The following is an 18858-nucleotide window of genomic DNA, read 5'->3' on the forward strand; positions in this document are numbered from 1 at the left end:
TCCAGGGTGTTGGAGGGGGCAATTTGCCAGTGGCTTGATATGCTTCTCCAGCAGCTGCTGCCTTCTGATAACCTTCCTCTAGCCCCCACTTTAGGTAGGTCATAAAAGTGGGCTCCACACTACAGAAATGCTGGGTGGAACCTTTTCGAGCTAACCTGATCACCTTGTAACCTTCCCAGCGCTTAGAACAGTGCTTTGCACATAGTAAGCGCTTAATAAATGCCATCATTATTATTAGGAACTCTAGCCTTGGTGAAGCTCTCACCCCAGCCTTCTTGTTTCACCAGCCATTCATGAACTCCACCTCTCTGCCTGCCATCTTTAAGCCTCTGGAAACCTGATCAGAATCCCATTTGCCAGGCCAGGAAAAACTCTGGTGGTGTGGCAAGCTTTTCTTGTGTCAGCTCTTCAGAAAGAAGTTCCTGAATTACTTTGGCTAAATCGTATTGTGGTTTATTCACAAGAATGTGGTTACTATTGGTTTTCAGAGTGGGAAGCCAGGCTTTTTTAGAGCCACATGGGAAGAGAAGGGGCAGAGAAATCGTGAACAGTGACGGGAAACGGGACTTGTAACCTTGACAGGCGTCTGCTTCCTGGCCCGGTTAATTTTGACTAACAATACAGCCACTGCTTCAAGTGATGCTTTCAAGTAAATGAGGACTTGTGACAGAGAGGGTGGGTGCTCCATGTGCTTTTAAGACTGCCCTTTAAAAATATGTATGTGTTTATGTGCAATTGCTGCTGCATTGTACTGCATTAATCAGCCAGATGCGATTGTGAACACTGCTTAAATGGCATCAGAGCCTAAAAATGCATCAGCATTTACACTAATGGCGGTAGCCTCTGACTCATGTTACAGAGAACCACCTTATCAAGTATGTCATGCGACATTAAATTGTATAAGAAAAGGTTTTTAAGAGGGTGGTTTTCTGGATTTTTGGAGGGAAGCAAAGAGGTGGGGGGAGAGGTGTGTGTGTGTGTGCGCGCGCATGTGGGGGTCTTCTAAACAGATACATTTGTGAGTTTCATTTATCTTGATCTTCACTAATACCTGGAATGTTCTTTACAAAGTGAGAAGATAGTTGCTGCTCTTAAGCTGAGATGTGTCCCCCTGCACCCTGTCCCTTTTCTCCTTGTAATTAATGCTGAGAATGTTTATTACCTGCCTTGGCTCTAAAGATGATAATAAAGCCTTGCAGCCTGATTACTTTGCTGCCAATTCCCTTTCAGGTTTTTTTTCTTTCTTAAATTAATTCCAGAGTTCTTCTAGTCTTGTTGCTAAGCTATAAAATTCCAGTTTTGAAAATGTGAATGCCAATTGGCAGAATATAATTTAGATGCTCCAATGAAATCTCTGTTGCAAAGAGGAATTTCTTCATTGCTGTTTGCCCATGTTTTGTAATTTTCTGACAGACATTATGAAATGTAAAGGGCTTTGTGTAACTCGGCAAAACCTGTTTCTGTCTTTATCATCCTTTCACTTTTTCCCTCTCTCTCTCTTTCAAGTCCAGCTTATCTGAGGACTCCAGATCATCTCCCGAATCTCTTGCTGGAAAATCTTTCTGCACACATCTTGCCGAGCTAGGAATGAGGGAAACAGGAATTTCTTCAGTTCCCCTAGGATCTAACTGGCCAGTTCTAAAGTGAGGTTGCTTACGGGTAGCTTGGGTTGTGTTGGATGTTAGAGATCGCTTTGAGACCACGGCCCTGTAAGGACTGTTCAGTTATTTTATAGCTGAATAAATCACACTTTGGTAGTGACCATGCTGGGTGTTACAAGAGGGGATAAAAATTCCTTGTAATGCCTGGCTGCCCATCAGTAGCTTGCCTCTTTAGGTCTGGATTCTGCAGCACAGAAAATGCAGTTTAAAATGTCTCAGGGTCTGGAGAAGGCTCAGACCAGATTGGTTGCCTCAGTATGAACTAAGAATAAGTGGGCTTTGAGTGCGTGGACTGATATTGACTCATCCCTACCAAGCTTCCAGTAAAACAGGAGTAATGCCACTTTGGATTTCGAAAGTACCTTTTCTCCGAAGAGTTCAAACCACTTTCATATTGATTTTATCATTTGACCTTTCCAGGGGCCCATGAGGCAGGGAGGGACACAGATTATTGCCCCCATTTTTCAGATGGGGAGGGAAATCATGGCACAAGCAGGCAAAGGGGCTTATTGCAGGGTTTAAATGGGAGTGATGAGACTAGGACCAAGACTTCTCAACTGCCAGCCCAGAGCTCTATCTGTTTGATAGAGCTGCCTCCTACGATCTAGTGAAGACTTTCGGCCTTCACTGTCTCCTCCCCAGCATCCAAACGGGCAGCTTTAGACATTTAGCTACCTGGAGGTTGGAGAAATATTTTCAGCCTCTCCCTAGAATGGGCAGCACTACTGCTCAAGGCACTGCCTGGGTCACCCGGGTGCCAGAGAAACCTAGAGTTTCTCTGGAGAGAATCCCTGACCGTTCCCTCACCCAGGTCCAGAGCCTCAGGACTCTCTGCTCAGGCCCAGATTCGCACCGGTACGGCTTCTGAGGCAGTAGACTTGGCAGCAGGAGCTGAGGCGGTGGGAGGTTGGCGTCTTTCCAACTTTCAACCCTCCATGCGTCCCCTAATGCAGCGACCTCTCTTGCTGACCGTCTGAAGCCAGACCTGCTCCCTGGCCAGCTGTCCCTCCAAGTCCAGTGATCATAGACCCTCACCCCATCATTTCGGTCATCATTTATACTTCTGTTGTTAAACTTAGAGCGACCTCATTGAGGGTGAAATGGACACCCACAGGTGACAGCGTGTGTTCTTAACTCAGGCACCAATTTCCTCCTGGCGGATCTCCACTTCAGAGTCAGTAAGCTTTTCTCTGTTTTTTTTTTCCCCAGTAACTTTTAAAAAGAAAAAACCAGAACACATGCTCCAGAGCCGGTAATTCACCCCAGGGGGAGTTGGTGCCTGAGTTGGGTGCCGCAGAAAACGGAATCTAAGTCAGAGGTTCCAAGGCAACCTAATTAGAGTCTGTGCCACCCAACCCAGCCCCTGCTACAAAAGAGCTTGGCCGGGATTCAGCTGCTTAGAAGAACTAAGGAATGTGTGTAAACAAACTACCTTGTATTTCAACACTAATGTGGTTTGCCGTTTAACTTTTCAGTGGAAATCTCAGTTGTCTTTGTAACAATTTTTAGTATTCTGTTACTTACTCATACCACTGGGGAGACGGGTGTGGGAGAACGACGACAGCTGAAGCTTAATTCCCTGACAACAGTACTGTGCTGTTCTACTCACAGATGGTTTTGAACTAGTTATTTCTAATGGGTTTCATTGACAGCAAGTCTTTCGCATTAGAAGTAAACACACACACACACACACACACACACACACACACACACGCGCGCGCACACACGAGCAGCCCATCACTCCACAGGATTCTCTGTTTCCTAGACAAATGAGGATGAAACACACAAAAAAGAAAGAGTTCAGATCTCTAGGATTCCAGCCATATGTACTCTCTCCTCCCAGGAACTCACACTATTGTCATTGGCTTTGAAACTAGCAGGTCAAATGTGTTGCTGTCATTGCTTAAACTCCACATGCCACGTGTGAAAAGGGCTGACAAGTCCCAGGCAGACCTCCTTTCCAGCAGTTTGGATTAAAGACGGATATATCGGCCAGTGAGTGAGCTTTGATCCGTACAAGAGGGGAGGTGGAGGGGAGGGGGGATTGAAGTAGTTCTTTTGAGCCCCAAGGATGTACCCTTGGTTTCTACGATGGGTGTCTGGGGCTGTCCTTCAATCTGGACTGCAGCACAGCTCTAGCTGCTGAATTTCTAGTGATATCAAGACGTCAGCTTTCAACAAGACAAGAACAGGTTGTTCTCTTCCACAGCATATACTGTGTCTCTTCGTTTCATGTTTTCTCATCCAAGATTCTATATATACACCCTCCTTCTCCACCCTCTTTCCCCTCCGCATACACATTCTTGGTGGTCATACACAGACATTCTGCACCCAAAATGTGCCTAGATTTGACTTGGTATTTGGCAAGATGGTGCGTAATAAAGTCAGGAATGAGAGCAAGTTCAGTTAACTCTCCATGCTCGGTTCTCGGGTGTGGATGGGTATATTTTGCCCTTTTTTGCCAGTTTCTTTCTCTCCCTTCCTGTCCCTTCGTTATGCCATATTTCCTGGAATTTTGTTGGAAAATGTAGTCTGACAGCCTGTGCTTCAATTCAGCCAGGCCTCATTTTGGGGTTCTGGGGGCTCGTTGAGAAGTTCTGATGTTCTGATTATGCCACTGCTCAGAACTGTGCTTGGCACATAGTAAGTGCTTAACAAATGCCATCATTATAAATCTACCCAAGCACTTAGCACATAGTAAGTGCTTACTTAATAAATGCCAACATTATAATTCTACTTATTAAAATGTTTCCCAGCTTAGTAGAAAGAGCCTGGGATAGGGAGTCAGGAGACCTGGGCTCTAGTTCCAGCATCACCACTTGCCTCCTGTGTGACCTTGGGCAAGCCACATCTCTGTGCCTCAGTTGTTTCATCTGTAAAATACAGATAAGATGCCTATTCACGCTTCCTTTCGAGATTGTATCTAATTTGATTATCTTGTACCTACCCAGTGCTTATACAGGGCTTAATAAATGCCACTGATATTATCATTAATTATTATGATTATTATTTTCCCACAAACAAGGTGTGGGTCTGAGGAAAAAGTGTTCACTAGGAAACTCATCCATATAATCCTGAGTTACAGCAAACCTCATTTTTTGCATTTTTTTCTCCCCTTGAAAGGGGGAGAGGAGTCAAAAGAATCTTGTATTGAGCCTCTTCTTCTACAGCCCTCATAACTACAGATTTATGTTGACTGGGTATAAAGCTTAGCAAAAGCCTTGGGAGAAAATAGACCTCCATTAAGTGTAAATCACCAGTTATATCAGTGTGTAGCTGGAGCATGTAAGGGGCTGAGAAATTGGAGAAGATGTAAGTTTGCAAAGCCTTCCCACTAATCCCCATCTAAATTGAAAGCCAATCTTGTTACCTCCATTCTGTACTCATCCTTCCTCATCTTCCATATTACAAGGCAACTATAATATGCAGCTGACTTGACAATCCTCATAATACCTGACTTTCTCATTTTATATTCAAAAACACGAAGTATTGAAGATACAACAGCTTTAAGAGTGAGTCCCTCTGAAAGGAGCTCAAACCTCTGGTGGAATTTGGGTACAAGAAAATGTTTTTAACAGCTAAACAGGGTGACCTGAAGTCACAAGAAGGAAATCCACCTCAGTTCGTAAGAACAATTCCACTTTTCTGCCTCCACCGTGGGACTCGCCAGAGAGAGTTTTCTAGGCTGGGCACAAGCCAAGACTCACCCACTTTCTCAAGTCACTCAAAAGATGTCGTGAATAATGAATGGGGGGTGCTGATTCTTTGAAGCAGCGTGGCTTACTATGGAAGCAGCATGGCTTAGTGGTAAGAGTTAAGGCTTGGGAGTCAGAGGACTTGGGTTCTAATCCTGGATCTGCCATTTGTCTGCTTTGTGACCTTGGGCAAGCCACTTAACTTCTCTGTGCCTCAGTTACCTCATCTATAAAATGGACATTAAGACTGTGAGCCCCATGTGGGACAACCTGATTACCTTGTATCTACCCCATCACTTAAAACAGAGTTGGGCACATAGTGCTTAACAAATATTATTATTATTATTATATGTCATCTAAATCCTTGCCTTTGAGAGGGCATAAAATGGACCAGGGCTGAAATTTGGGACACATAAGGAAAGCAGTGACAGAGATTCAGAGACCTCCTTCATCTGAAAGATTCCACTAAGTGAAAAGTGGAGTATTTGGGGTGTCAGGGTCCTCCAGAGCAGAGATGCCAGTTTTTCATTTTGTAGGTGAGGGCAGGGATTTTAGGAGGGATGAGGGCTGAGAGTGTGGACACGCTTCAAAGAGCTTGTGGTCCAGAAAGCCACCATAGTAAGTCTCTTTGGCCCTGACCGGATGCTCACAGGTCTGGTCAGAGGCTTGGGATGAGCAGGTCTATGAGTCCAGCTTGCTTCTAGCTATAGGAACAATAACAGTTGTGGTTTTTGTTCAGCGCTTACTGCATACTTTGCACTGAATTAAGCACTGGGGCCAATATGAGATAATCAGGTTGGACACAGGTTCTCTCCCTCGTGGCAATCACCACCTAACTAGGAGGGAGAATGGGTACTAAATAATAATAATTATGGTGTTTGTTAAGCACTTACTATGTGCCAGGCACTGTATTAAGCGCTGGAGTGGATACAAGCAAATTAGGTTGGAAACAGTCCCTGTCCCACAGTCTCAATCCCCATTTTACAGGTGTGGTAACAGGCCCAGAGAAGTGAAGTGACTTGCCCAGGGTCACACAGCAGACAAGTGGCGGAGCCAGTATTAGAACCCATGACCTTCTGACTCTCAGGCCCATGCTTTATCCACCCCACCATGCTATTTCTTTTAACCCCATTTTGCATATGAGGAAACTGAGGCACAGGGAAGATAAGTGACTTGCCCAAGGTTATGCAACAGGCAAGTGGCAGAGCTGGGATTAGAACTCAGGTCCCCTGATGATTCCCAGGCCTGTGCTCTTTCACTCGGCCACACTGCTTCTCCAAAATCAACTCTTTTATCACTTCCCCGCCCCTCCTTTGCCCTCATGGAGCGGGCACCTATGCTTCACAGGACTGCTTCCAGGCAGGACCCCACCCCCACCAACACAGACAGGAAGGGGAGTCTACTGCCAGTTTGACATGTTTGTCTTATGCAGCCTTCCCGGGTAGGGCATGAGCAACTGAAGATTTCCTGCTGGTTTCTCTAAGGTCTATGCCCATAAATGATGCCCAGTTTCTCTCGTGCTAGTCCCAAACCTGCCCCACACTTATCTCCTGGACATTCCTGATGTGAATTCACCCTTTGGTAGCTGGGACGCTTTTTTGGAGCCAGCAAGGACAAGTGATTGGATTGGAGTGGCGGGTAAAGAATCGGTTAGGGCCAGCAAACACTTCTTTTTTAAAAACCATGGTGCTGCCTAAAATCAGAGAGCCCCCAGCCAGAAAGAGACTAACAGGGGCCATCCTGTTTAACTCTAACCCCTTTCACACATACCCCGACTGCCTCCACGCCAGACTGCATGTGCTACTTTACCCCTTTACTCTTGATCTGCAGCATTTTTGTGAGAGAGCGGAGGGTCCTGGTGCAAGCCATGCCCAGAGGGAAGAGCAGAGCCCTGCCAACGGAGCTGGCCCGGTGCCTGAGGGCAGTGCCCTCACGTTAAGAATAAATTGACATTTCAACCAAGTGCCAACTATTTTGTTTCAGGTACTCCCAAAGGAGAGAGCTCACATTTCGCACCCTAGATTCCGTCCTCACCTCGCCCGAGACACGTCTTGAGCCAGTTTTTGTGTGGGAGGCCAGGCCGGTGGGAGAGGGGCAGGGGAAAGGGAGGGAAGAATTCTGCTTTGTCGCCAAGCTCCCCAGATAGATGGCAGGCAGAGGGATGCCTGGAATCAACGGATCTTTATGCGTGTTCCAAGGGGCTGCCTAGAGAGGACCCATTTGGGGCTGGAGAGAGACCAAAATATCCCATGAAGCTCATGGCCACAAACCTTAGAAAGCATCTCCAGGCCTTCCTGGAAGTTTGGGAAGAAAGGCATCCTTTAAATCTATTTATAACGCTCCACGCTCCCAAAACAGCAAGAGGGTTTGAGGGTTGGAATGTCCTCCACTGGGGAGGATGAGCCCACCGTGGTTTGCCTCAGGCAGCTGGCCTCCAGTGTATCCTACCTCCCTGGGGGACGGGGAGAAATTATAGCACTCAGCTATTTGGGGAGGGGGCAAGGGGCCCTTTCTGAGGAGTTGCTGTTTCCTCGGGGGGCTGTATCCTCCCGCGCAAAGGAGGAGATGGCTCTGCAGGTTTGGGTCAGAACCTCAGGTAATGGATCCTGGGAGTTGCCTGCCAGTCATTAGGTGGATGGGGAGGAGTCAGGGCAGGGGAGATTCTGGCTTCTTGCTATCTGGAATGGCCATTTTTTGGGAAGGGTTTGTCAGTCAGTCATCTATTGAGCGTGACTGCGTGCAGACCAGTGTTCTTTGAGCTTGGGAGAGTACAGTACAACAATATAACAGATACATTCCCTACCCACAGTGAGCTTACAGTCTAGAGGGTTTGAGAAACAGCATGGGCTAGGGAATAAGGGCACAAGCCTGGGAATCAGAAGGACCTGGTATCTAATCCCCCCTCCGCCATTCATCTGCTGTATCACCTTGAGCAAGTCACTTCATTTCTCAGGGCTTCAATTATCTGGGGATTAAGACCGTGAGCCCCATGAGGGACAGAGACTGTGTCCAACCTGATTACCTTGTATCTATCCTAGTGCTTAATACAGTTCCTGGTATATAGTAAGGGCTTAACAATTACCATAAAAAAATGGGGATGGGGAACAGGACCCGGGTGAAGAAGTGTTATAGTTCATGTTGCTGAGGTGGTTGTGGAGATCATCTTTCCTCCATATTTCCCCTTAATTTGGGTCAGGAAAAGATAGAGCTGCTCCAGCCTCCCTCCATCCCTCCCCACTCACTCCTCTTTAGCCTGCAGGATGCCTTTGCCTATTCCCTGGGACGGGCCTGTAGGAGTGGAGAAATATGAGCTCTGTCCTGCAAAAGGAGATTACAAAACCTCATGCCACTTTCTGGATTCCAGGTCATGAGGCTGACTTAGGTGTGTTGAACTCTAGTGGGCCAATTGCCAATTCTTCATCTGCGGTAAGCCTCTTCGTAGGCCCTCCTGGATGACGTGGGGGGCTGAGAATTGTTTTTTTTCTGACTTCCATCAGGTTCAAGCTCCTTTCACTAGGGAAGCAGCATGGTCTAGTGGATAGAGATGGACCTGGGAATCAGAAGGACCTGGGTTCTAATTCCACCTCTGTCACCTGTCTGCTTTATGACCTTAGACAAGTCACTTAACTTCTCTGTGGCTAGTTACTTCATCTGTAAAATGGAGATTAAGACTGTGAGCCCTATATGGGACAGGGACTCTGTCCAACCTGATTAGCTTGTATCCACCCCAGTGCTTAGAATAGTGCTTGGCACATGGTACGCACCTAATAAATGCCATCATTATTGTTATTATTATTATTGGAGCAGGTCACGGATGACAAATATTTTTGTAAATCCTATAGCTGAATTTGTCCTTTGTCAAACCCAGTTAGGGTAGGGAGAAAACAGTTGATAACATCTTCCCAGGAATCAAGCAGCATGGCTCAGTGGAAAGAGCACGGGCTTGGGAATCAGTGGTCATGGGTTCGAATCCCGGCTCTGCCATATGTCTGCTGTGTGATCTTGGGCAAGTCACTTAACTTCTCTGAGCCTCAGTTACCTCATCTGTTTAATGGGGATTAAGACTGTGAGCCCCACGTGGGACAACCTGATCACCTTGTATCCCCTCCAGCGCTTAGAACAGTGCTTTGCACATAGTAAGCGCTTAACAAATGCCATCATCATTATTATTATTATTATGGACAGAGACTCATCTTACAAACAAAATATTGAAAAGGAGTTTCCCCCAAAATACCAATTCAGGGGGTTGGTTGTGCTTTTAGAGAATCCTTGAATCCTACAGCTGGAGGAGACCCCAAAAGATTGTGGGATCCAGTTCCCTACTGCAAACAGGTTTTTCCGTAAGCTTTTTCCATAAGTTTTTCCATAAGCTTTTCTGGCCTGGCGAGAGGCACCTGGAATAGTTTCTTGCACCCAGGACCACGCAATGAATGTTTGCTGGAAATGATGCTAATGAGTGGAGATGGACAGGTGGGTTCAGCAATATGGGGTTGAATCTGGAGAATAGCCCAGGCTGGGACTTAGAGAAAGTGGGGGTGAAGCCATTTGGCAGTAGGGAGTCTTGGAGGAAGATCTGAGTTACAAAGAGACTCTGAAAAGGAATCCCAACTGGAGGGCCTCTGCCATTTTTGCAGTGTGCAGAGGTGGACATATGGCAAGCAGGCACCGGCTGCTCCTTGTTTTGAGACGTCAGAAGCCCCCACCCCTACCCCATAAAGAGATGTCACTCCCCATACAAATGTGGGAACTGCCTCAGATCCAGAAGTGAAAAACACACTGCAAACCACCCAGGTCTGGTCAGCGAAACTTTTCTCAGAGAATCCGTCAATCCAGCCCCAAGCCCAGCCAACCGTGCTGCCCTGGTTCTCCCACCAGGAGAAGAGGCTCTTTCAGCAAGCCGCATCCACCGTTTGAAATGGTCCTGGAGCCAAACCGAAGCTACCATTCGCTCCCCACTTCCACCAAGTTGTGTTTTTCTTACAGTGCTCTCCAAAAGTCAGGTTGCCACTTTGAGATGAAAAGTATGTGAAACCTTCAGAACCACATCAAAAGCCTTTAATTATTCATTTCCTGGTAAGTTTTCCACAATTGGAGTCTCACTTTGCTTTTCGAATAGGACTGAGCACTGTGTGAATTTCTTGGATTGCAGGAGTCCTAATGACTTTTGCATGGTATCCCTGTAATTCTTCACCACAATAAGGTGCAAGCAGCTGCTACGGGCTCCCGCAGGAGATACAGCCAGACGGAAAACGCTGACAACCCTCGGGCATCAGTGTCCCGGAAAAGTTCTATCTTGTGAGCGCAAGGACCGAGAACCTGTCTGGAGAGGGGAAGAGTGGTAGAATTTCAGAAGCTCAGGAACAGCACCCAGAAAATATTCAGTCCCCAACTTTTTTTTGTATGGTATTTGTTAAGCACTTACTGTGTGCCAGGCACTGTACTAAATGCTGGGATAGGTACAGACTAAGCGGGATGGACACAGTCAATGTCCAACATGGGGCTCATGGTCTTAGTCCCCGTTTAACAGATGAGGTAATAGGCATAAAGAAGTGAAATGACTTGCCCAAGATCACACAGCAGGTAAGTGGCAGAGCTGGGATTAGAACCCAGGTCCTCTGACTCCTAGGCCAGTGATCTTTCCACTGGGCCACGCTGCTTCTTTTAGTTCGTAGCTCATTTCTTTTTTGGGAGTGTGAAAAGACTGTTAGACAGAGCTGGTTGTCCCCCTTCTGTGCCATCATCAAGATCCTCTTTAGGGCGGAGAAAAATACACTTTGTTTTGACAATTTACGTTCCACTTCCCTCCTCCTGTGGAAAGACATGACCAGGGGCTGCATCATCTTCTGAGCACATCACAGAATTTCTTGGTAGGGAGCCTGCTGCAAACAGTTCCTCCTGCTACCAAGAGAGAACGAGTTGCGTTCCTGTCCCTTCTCCCTGGATGTGGATTTTCCGCAGATACCAATATCTTGTTATTTCCAGATCATGTTTCCGCATTATAATTCTCTCTCCTTGAAGTAACCACAGTTATCTTCAAGAAGGTTTCTGAATTCACTGCTACAAAGTCAAAATCCTTAAAATTCCCCAGGAGGGGAAAAAAACTAGGACTATAATCAGTTTGGATAAGAAAGGAAACATTGGAGAAAAACAGGGAAAAAATGAAGGAAAAAGTCTTCATGGGTTCCAAGTCAGAAGCTGGGAAAAGAGGAGAAAGTAAGATCTGCTCAGGCCTGCTGAGTCTGTTTGGGGCTGGTGAAAAGTGAGAGATGTTTATATTGATTTTTTTTTCTCTGAAAGACTCATTTTCTCTACCAGACATATACAAAAAAAATCCAAACCTCATTAACAATATCCTGCTCTCACAAGCTCCATCCAGCATTACCAACTATTTAAAAAATGTTAGCTCACCAAGCTGAGCCCTTTCCCTGTCTGAGAAGTGCATTTATTCTCCACATGAGAGGAGAAGGTGATGCATGGAGATTCCATCAGAAACCTCCTGCTAGCCCTGTCCTTAATCAATCAATGGTATTTATTGTGCACTTATTGGGTGCAAAACTTTTTAAACACTTGGGAGAGTACAGCAGAGTTGGTAGACAAGTTCCCTGTCTACTGTGAGCATGCATTCCTCAGGCTCTAACTTCCCTATGTCTGGCTTCTGACCAATTTTCTCCGTGCCGAGGTTGGTGTCTTAGCTCAGCCTCCCCTGATCAATTCAGAACACCTGGGATATTCCAGCTCTATAGCCACCCTTAAGCGCTTGCGGCTTTATTCCAGTGCATAAGCTCCTAAAGGCCAGAGTATATATGTATCATTCATTCATTCATTTATTCAATCAATTGTATTTATTAAGCGCTTACTGTGTGCAGAGCACTGTACTAAGCGCTTGGGAAGTACACATTGGCAACATATAGAGACGGTCCCTACCCAACAGCAGGCTCACAGTCTAGAAGAATAATGACATTTGTTAAGTGCTTACTATGTGCAAAGCGCCGTATCATCTGTATAGTCCTCTCTCCCAAGTGCTGGGTATAGTCCTCTGCAACAAGTGCTCAATAAATACTGTTGATTATGGATACGTATTTTCATTGGTCTATCCAATTATTCAAATATTCAGCTGATTATTGTGGGCAGGGAATGTATCTACCAACTCTGTTCTCTACTCTCCCAAGCATTTAGTACGGTGCTCTGCAGACAGTAAGTGCTCAATAAATCTGATCGATCGATTGATATATTTGGCCTATTTCTTATAAATATTCTTATAAATAAATATCATAAATATAAATATATTTCTTTCTCCCCTTCCCACTATTTATAAATCAATTTTTTGCATAGTTCTCCCACTAGATCAAAAACCCCTGGAGGGTAAGGAATGCATGTTTTACTACTGCTGAACTGTCCCAAACGTTTAATTCAGTGCTTCACATTCTTTATTATTATTATGGTATTTGTTAGGCGCTTACTGTATGTCCAGCCCACTGTTGGGTAGGGACTGTCTCTATATGTTGCCAATTTGTACTTCCCAAGCGCTTAGTACAGTGCTCTGCACACAGTAAGTGCTCAATAAATACTATGATGATGATGATGATTCTAAGTGCTAGATAGATATAAGTTAATCAGGTTGGACACAAGGGGCTTACAGTCTTAAGTCTACAGGTGTGTCTGTTACATTGTTGCGTTGTACTCTCTCAAGTGTTTAGTACAGTGCTCTGCCCACAGTAAGTCTCAATAAATATGGTTGATTGGTTAATGTCATCGATTGATTGAACCTATGTCAGAATGAACTACCCCTCAGTTGTTAGTGTCCTTTATTAATGGACTGTGTCCAACCCAATTACCTTGTGTCGCAGTGCTCAATATACTGCCTGGCACAAAGTAAACGCTTAATACCATTATTATCATTATTATTATTTATCGTTACCATTATTATAATGTGTCAAAATGAACTACTCCTCAGTTGTCAATGTCCTCTATTCATGTAAACCTGCAAGCCCTTCTGCCTCTCCAATATCACATCTTTTTCACAACTGCCCCCAGGGGCTTAAGGAGAAATACAAGGGGAAGATGGAAGTATGCTTCACCTTTGCTCTCTCTTTCTGCTGTCTGTAGCGTTTTTGGTGCCCATGCACGTGCCGCAGTGTAACCAGCAAGTCCTTTTCCACACTCCCAGACTCCTTCAAGAGGCCTGATGCTGTTCTCTACCCTGCCTGCCATTGACTGCAGCTCAGAGCTTTGTTGCTGAGCAGTTGAGCATGGCAGAGAGCGGCAAGAACTCTGGGCTATAGGTGCTGGCCTTCTGTTACAACGGGTGTCATTGCAACTGCAGTGTTTAGAAGCAACATGATCTAGTGGAAAGAGCCCAGGTCTGGGAATCAGAGGAGCTGGGTTCCAATCGTTACTCCACCACTTCTAATCCTTTCTCCACATACCACTTGTGTGACTTTGGGCAAGTCACATAACTTATCCGTGCCTCAGTTATCTCATCACAGGATTAAGACTGTGAGCCTCATGTGGGATGTGGACTGTGTCCAACCTTATTTTTTGCATTTACCTCAGCGCCAGTACAGTGTCTGGCATATAGTAAGTACTTAACAATTGCCTTAAGAAAAACATAAAATTTCAGCTGTTTAAGCTCCCCGATTGTTATATTGTACTCTCCCAAGCGCCTACTACAGAGTTTTGCACGAAGTAAGCACTCAATGAATACAATTGAATGAATCCCACAAAGGGAAACCTGGGTTGAGAGCCAGCAGCACTCCCTGGAGCTGGCCATGGCAAGGTTTTTCTCCTGCACACGGATCAGCAAGTTTAAATATTTTTACAGAATTCCTGTGTGACTTGATAGCTTGAAGAATATCTTGCCCGCCTGTCAGCTAATGCTGTGTGACCTTAGGCCAGTCACTTCACTTTTCTGTACCTCAGTTTCTTCATCTGTAAAACGAGGATAAAACACCTGCTCTCCCTTCTACTTAGACTGAGAGCCCCGTATGGGATAGGGACTGTCCAACCTAATTATCCCGTACTTACTGTAGTGCTTAGCAGATAAGAAGCACTTAAATACCACAATTATTATTATTATTGTTGTTATTGGATTTGATAATAACAATTCATCATGGCAGGACTCAGAGAGAGTTGAGAGTAACCAGGCTGGGTTTTTTTTTTACCTTAAGAATATGCCCTTGTAGTTGAAGTGGCATTTATGGAGTGCCCACTTGGTGAGGAACACTGTATTAAGCACTTGGGAGGCACCAAATAATGAAGGGACACATTCCTGGCTCACAAGGAGCCTACTTTGGGTCAGAAGTCGATCTGATTAGCTGCCGCTGCTACTACTATTGCACAAGGATACTGGAAGCTCTTTGCTCTCCCTTCCTCCACTCAATGCCCAAACTATCTACACTCTGTGTACTGCCTTGGGGCATCTCCAGGGCAGTGGGTGGTGTGGAAGAGGGGAAGAGAAGAGTTGGCAGGTCTAAGAGGGTGGAAAAACCAGAAATGCACTGAGTCAATCAGGTAGATTTACTGTCATCAAGGTTTCCAGGGCAGCTGGAAGATGGACTTAATTGAATTTGGCTCCAAAAATGTTAATCTTGTTTGCATGGTGCAATGCCTATTGCTGTTACATTGGTATCTTGCTCAGTGCAGATTCGGAGGAAAAACCATAATTTTGTACAGGTAAGTTTATTTTAAAGAATATAGTTTCTCTGCTCCCTTTACACCCAAGAAGTCATAGCTGCACATTGTGGGGATTTCTCAGCCAGGTGTGGCTGCACATCTGGCATTCAGGCTTTGGAGCTTTTTGAAAGACATTTGGAAAACGCAAGAGCTCTATAGTGTGATTTTCAAATCGGGAATTTGGAAAACTGGCCATTTGCAGCAGAGTGAGGGTTTTTTGGGTGGAACTGGGGAGAGAGGCGGGGAGCGACTTGGGTGGGAAGTGTTCTTTAACTGACCCTTCTTCCTTTCAGGCACACACTCTCAGGCCTCTGTGCATGGAATAGGAGATGTGGGTTAAGTGAAAAAATGACCTTTGACCAAGTCCCATGGAAAGGAGTAGCTTCCCTTAGTTATCAGTCTCCTCTCCCCATCCTTATCAGTCTCCTCTCCCTGTCCTTCTCCCTGTAACTCTTAGTAAAAGTCCCCGAGCAACTCCAGAAGCTTCTGAATATCAAAAAGAGAGCTCAATTCAGTACTGCGGTTGCTTGGGGCAGAGTCCTTAGCCAAGTATCTGAAGTGGCCAGGATCAATTAAAGGCCTCTCCACTTCCTCCATCTGTAAAATGCACAGTTTAACCTCTCATGGTCACCTTCCAGTGTCCAGAGAGAGCTCAGACCTACCTCAGGGGTTGGGGTTGCAGCCCTGTGCATCTTTGTTCAATGAGGGAAAGGGTACAGTGTCAAAGGCTCAAAAGGGCCTCAAGAAGTTTTCTGGTCCAATTCCCTTCCTCCTGGCAGGTGAAGTCTTAAGCCACTCCAAGAGAGATGGATGTCTAAGTCCTGTTTTTAGGAATTTCCAGGGATAGAGATTCTGCAGTCTCCTGCCTGGGTCTGTGTAGCCTGCCAATCAGAAAGTTCTTCCTGATCCTTGCATTCACTTAGTCATATTTATTGAGCGCTTCCTGTGTGCAGAGCACTGTACTAAGTGCTTAGGAGAGTACAGTAATAATAATAATCATCATAATAATAATGGCATTTGTTAAGTGCTTACTATGTGCAAAGCACTGTTCTAAGTGCTGGGGGGGGTACAAGGTGATCAGGTTGTCTCACGTGGGGCTCACAGTCTTAATCCCCATTTTACAGATGAGGGAACTGAGGCTCAAAAGTGAAGTAAACAATGAACTGATACATTCCCTGAGCACAATGAGCATGCAGTCTAGAGAGGAGGAGGTAGACATTAATAAAAATAAATAAATTACAGATATGTACATAAGTGCTCTGGGGCTGGGAGGGGAGGTGAACAATGAGAGCAAATAAGGGTGACACAGAAGGGAGTGGGAGAAAAGGCAAGGGAGGCTTAGGGAAGGACTCTAGGAGAGATGTGCCCTCTGTAAGGCTCTGAAGTTGGGGAGAGTCATTGCCTGTCGGATTTGAGGAGGGAGGGCTTTCCAGGCCAGAGGCAGGATATGGGTGAGATGTTGGCAGCGAGATAGATGAGATCAAGGCACAGTGAGAAGGCTAGCATTAGAGGAGCAAAGTGTGTGGGCTGGGTTGTAGTGGGAGAGTAGTGAGGTGAGGTAGGAGGGGGCAAGGTGATGGAGACCTTTAAAGCCAATGGTGAGGAATTTTTGATGTAAATGTGGATGGACAATGACTAGAGTTTCTTGAGGAGTAGGGAAACATGTCCTGAGCATTTTTGTAAAAAGGTGATCCGGGCATCAAAGTACAATATGGAATGGAGTGGGGAGAGATCTGATGTCTAACTGCTGTGCTACCCACCTTCTTCGGAACTCTCCAAAACACACTCTAGGGCCCTGGCTGTTCAGGTCGGGTTGAAGAATGACTCAAGTTGCCCCGGGAGGTTTCAGAGAAAGGGCGGATAGGAGTGGGTTACGGTTGGTAGGTGAGAGGTGGTGGACAGCGTGGGTCACATGCAAACAAAAGTGACTTGGAGGGGGGCAGGAAATTGGGGAGAAGTTTCTCTTCCTCTCAAGAATCTGTTTGGTAGTGTACCATTCTTATCTGAGCACCCTGGTACCATGGTGACAGGGACTGCAGCAATAGATTACAGAACAAGGGAGGTAAATGGTAATGGAGAAGAATCGGATGAAGGAGCTTTCAATGGCCACTTTGGGATATGCATTTACGAATTTACCAACCCTTCAAAGAAATGAAGTTAATAACAGACTGTTATTGTTGAGAAAATTACAGCTGTATTAGGAAAGCAGAGCTTTGGAGCCAGATCTGCTAGTCAGAGGCCTGGTGGCCAGTGAGTTCCAATTCCATCCCCACAGGTTGAATACCAAAAGAATGAAGTATGAGTGCGTGTGTATGTATATACATATGTATATGCACACACATATTACAAATTGAGTGATATGTATACTGATGTCATAGTTTGTATCTATCTGACTACCCATAAGGGTAGGCGCCATCTTGTTTGCTTCTATTTTTCTCTGCCAAGCACTAAGTACAAGTCTCAGCACACATTGATTGATTGATTGACCAGGTTAATACATCCCCCCAAAGTACAGCTTTATCCCTTTAACTCTGGTCAAAAGTTTCTCAGAGAGTCAAATCTAGAGTGCAGCCTGGGGAGCTTTATTTTTAGAATGCATTGTGGACTTCTGAACCCCCTGGAACCAATGTGTTTCTATTTCCTTAGCCCAAACCTGGTGGGTAAAAACCTTGGGGGTAAGTGGCCAGGATAAAATCCACCTCCAAAAACCTACTCATGCTTAGGGGCTCCTCAACTGCTCCTCGACACAATGGATGTTGAAATCAGTTCTCTAAAATCCACATTGCAAACTGAAAAGCATTTCAGGAAGCTCCAGTTGCCACTTAGGTTGCTGAAAAGTCTTCTCACACCATCCCGCCCCCTCACTCCTCCCCAGTGCTAGGGGAAGAAAACAAGTGAACTCAAGGATTGGGGGCAGAAAAGCAGTAAGTTGGGTGACGCGAGGAGTCCTGGGTGACACTCCTTTCTTATCCTTCATGCACCGATGCCACAGAGCAGAGGGAGAGCACTTTTAAGAATTTAGAGATCATTTGGTTCCAGGTATGAGTTTCCTCTCTAAATCCAGCGGGCTGGGCTGGTAGATCTCCAAGACCCTTGAACGAGTTGTCTACACGCGCTGCCTAGAATTCCTCAACAACAACTCTCTCCTCGACCCCCTCCAGTCTGGCTTCCGTCCCCTTCATTCCACGGAAACTGCGCTCTCAAAGGTCACCAATGACCTCCTGCTTGCCAAATCCAACGGCTCATACTCTGTCCTAATCCTCCTCGACCTCTCAGCTGCCTTCGACACTGTGGACCACCCCCTTCTCCTCAACACGTTATCTGACCTTGGCTTCACAGACTCCGTCCTCTCCTGGTTCTCCTCTTATCTCTCCGGTCGTTCTTTCTCAGTCTCTTTTGCAGGCTCCTCCTCCCCCTCCCATCCTCTTACTGTGGGGGTTCCCCAAGGTTCAGTGCTTGGTCCCCTTCTGTTCTCAATATACACTCACTCCCTTGGTGACCTCATTCGCTCCCACGGCTTCAACTATCACCTCTACGCTGATGACACCCAGATCTACATCTCTGCCCCTGCTCTCTCCCCCTCCCTCCAGGCTCGCATCTCCTCCTGCCTTCAGGACATCTCCATCTGGATGTCCGCCCGCCACCTAAAGCTCAACATGTCGAAGACTGAGCTCCTTGTCTTCCCTCCCAAACCTTGTCCTCTCCCTGACTTTCCCATCTCTGTTGACGGCACTACCATCCTTCCCGTCTCACAAGCCCGCAACCTTGGTGTCATCCTCGACTCCGCTCTCTCATTCACCCCTCACATCCAAGCCGTCACCAAAACCTGC

The sequence above is a fragment of the Tachyglossus aculeatus genome, chromosome 21 (genome assembly GCF_015852505.1).
Source record: "Tachyglossus aculeatus isolate mTacAcu1 chromosome 21, mTacAcu1.pri, whole genome shotgun sequence".
NCBI classification, from domain to species: domain Eukaryota; kingdom Metazoa; phylum Chordata; class Mammalia; order Monotremata; family Tachyglossidae; genus Tachyglossus; species Tachyglossus aculeatus.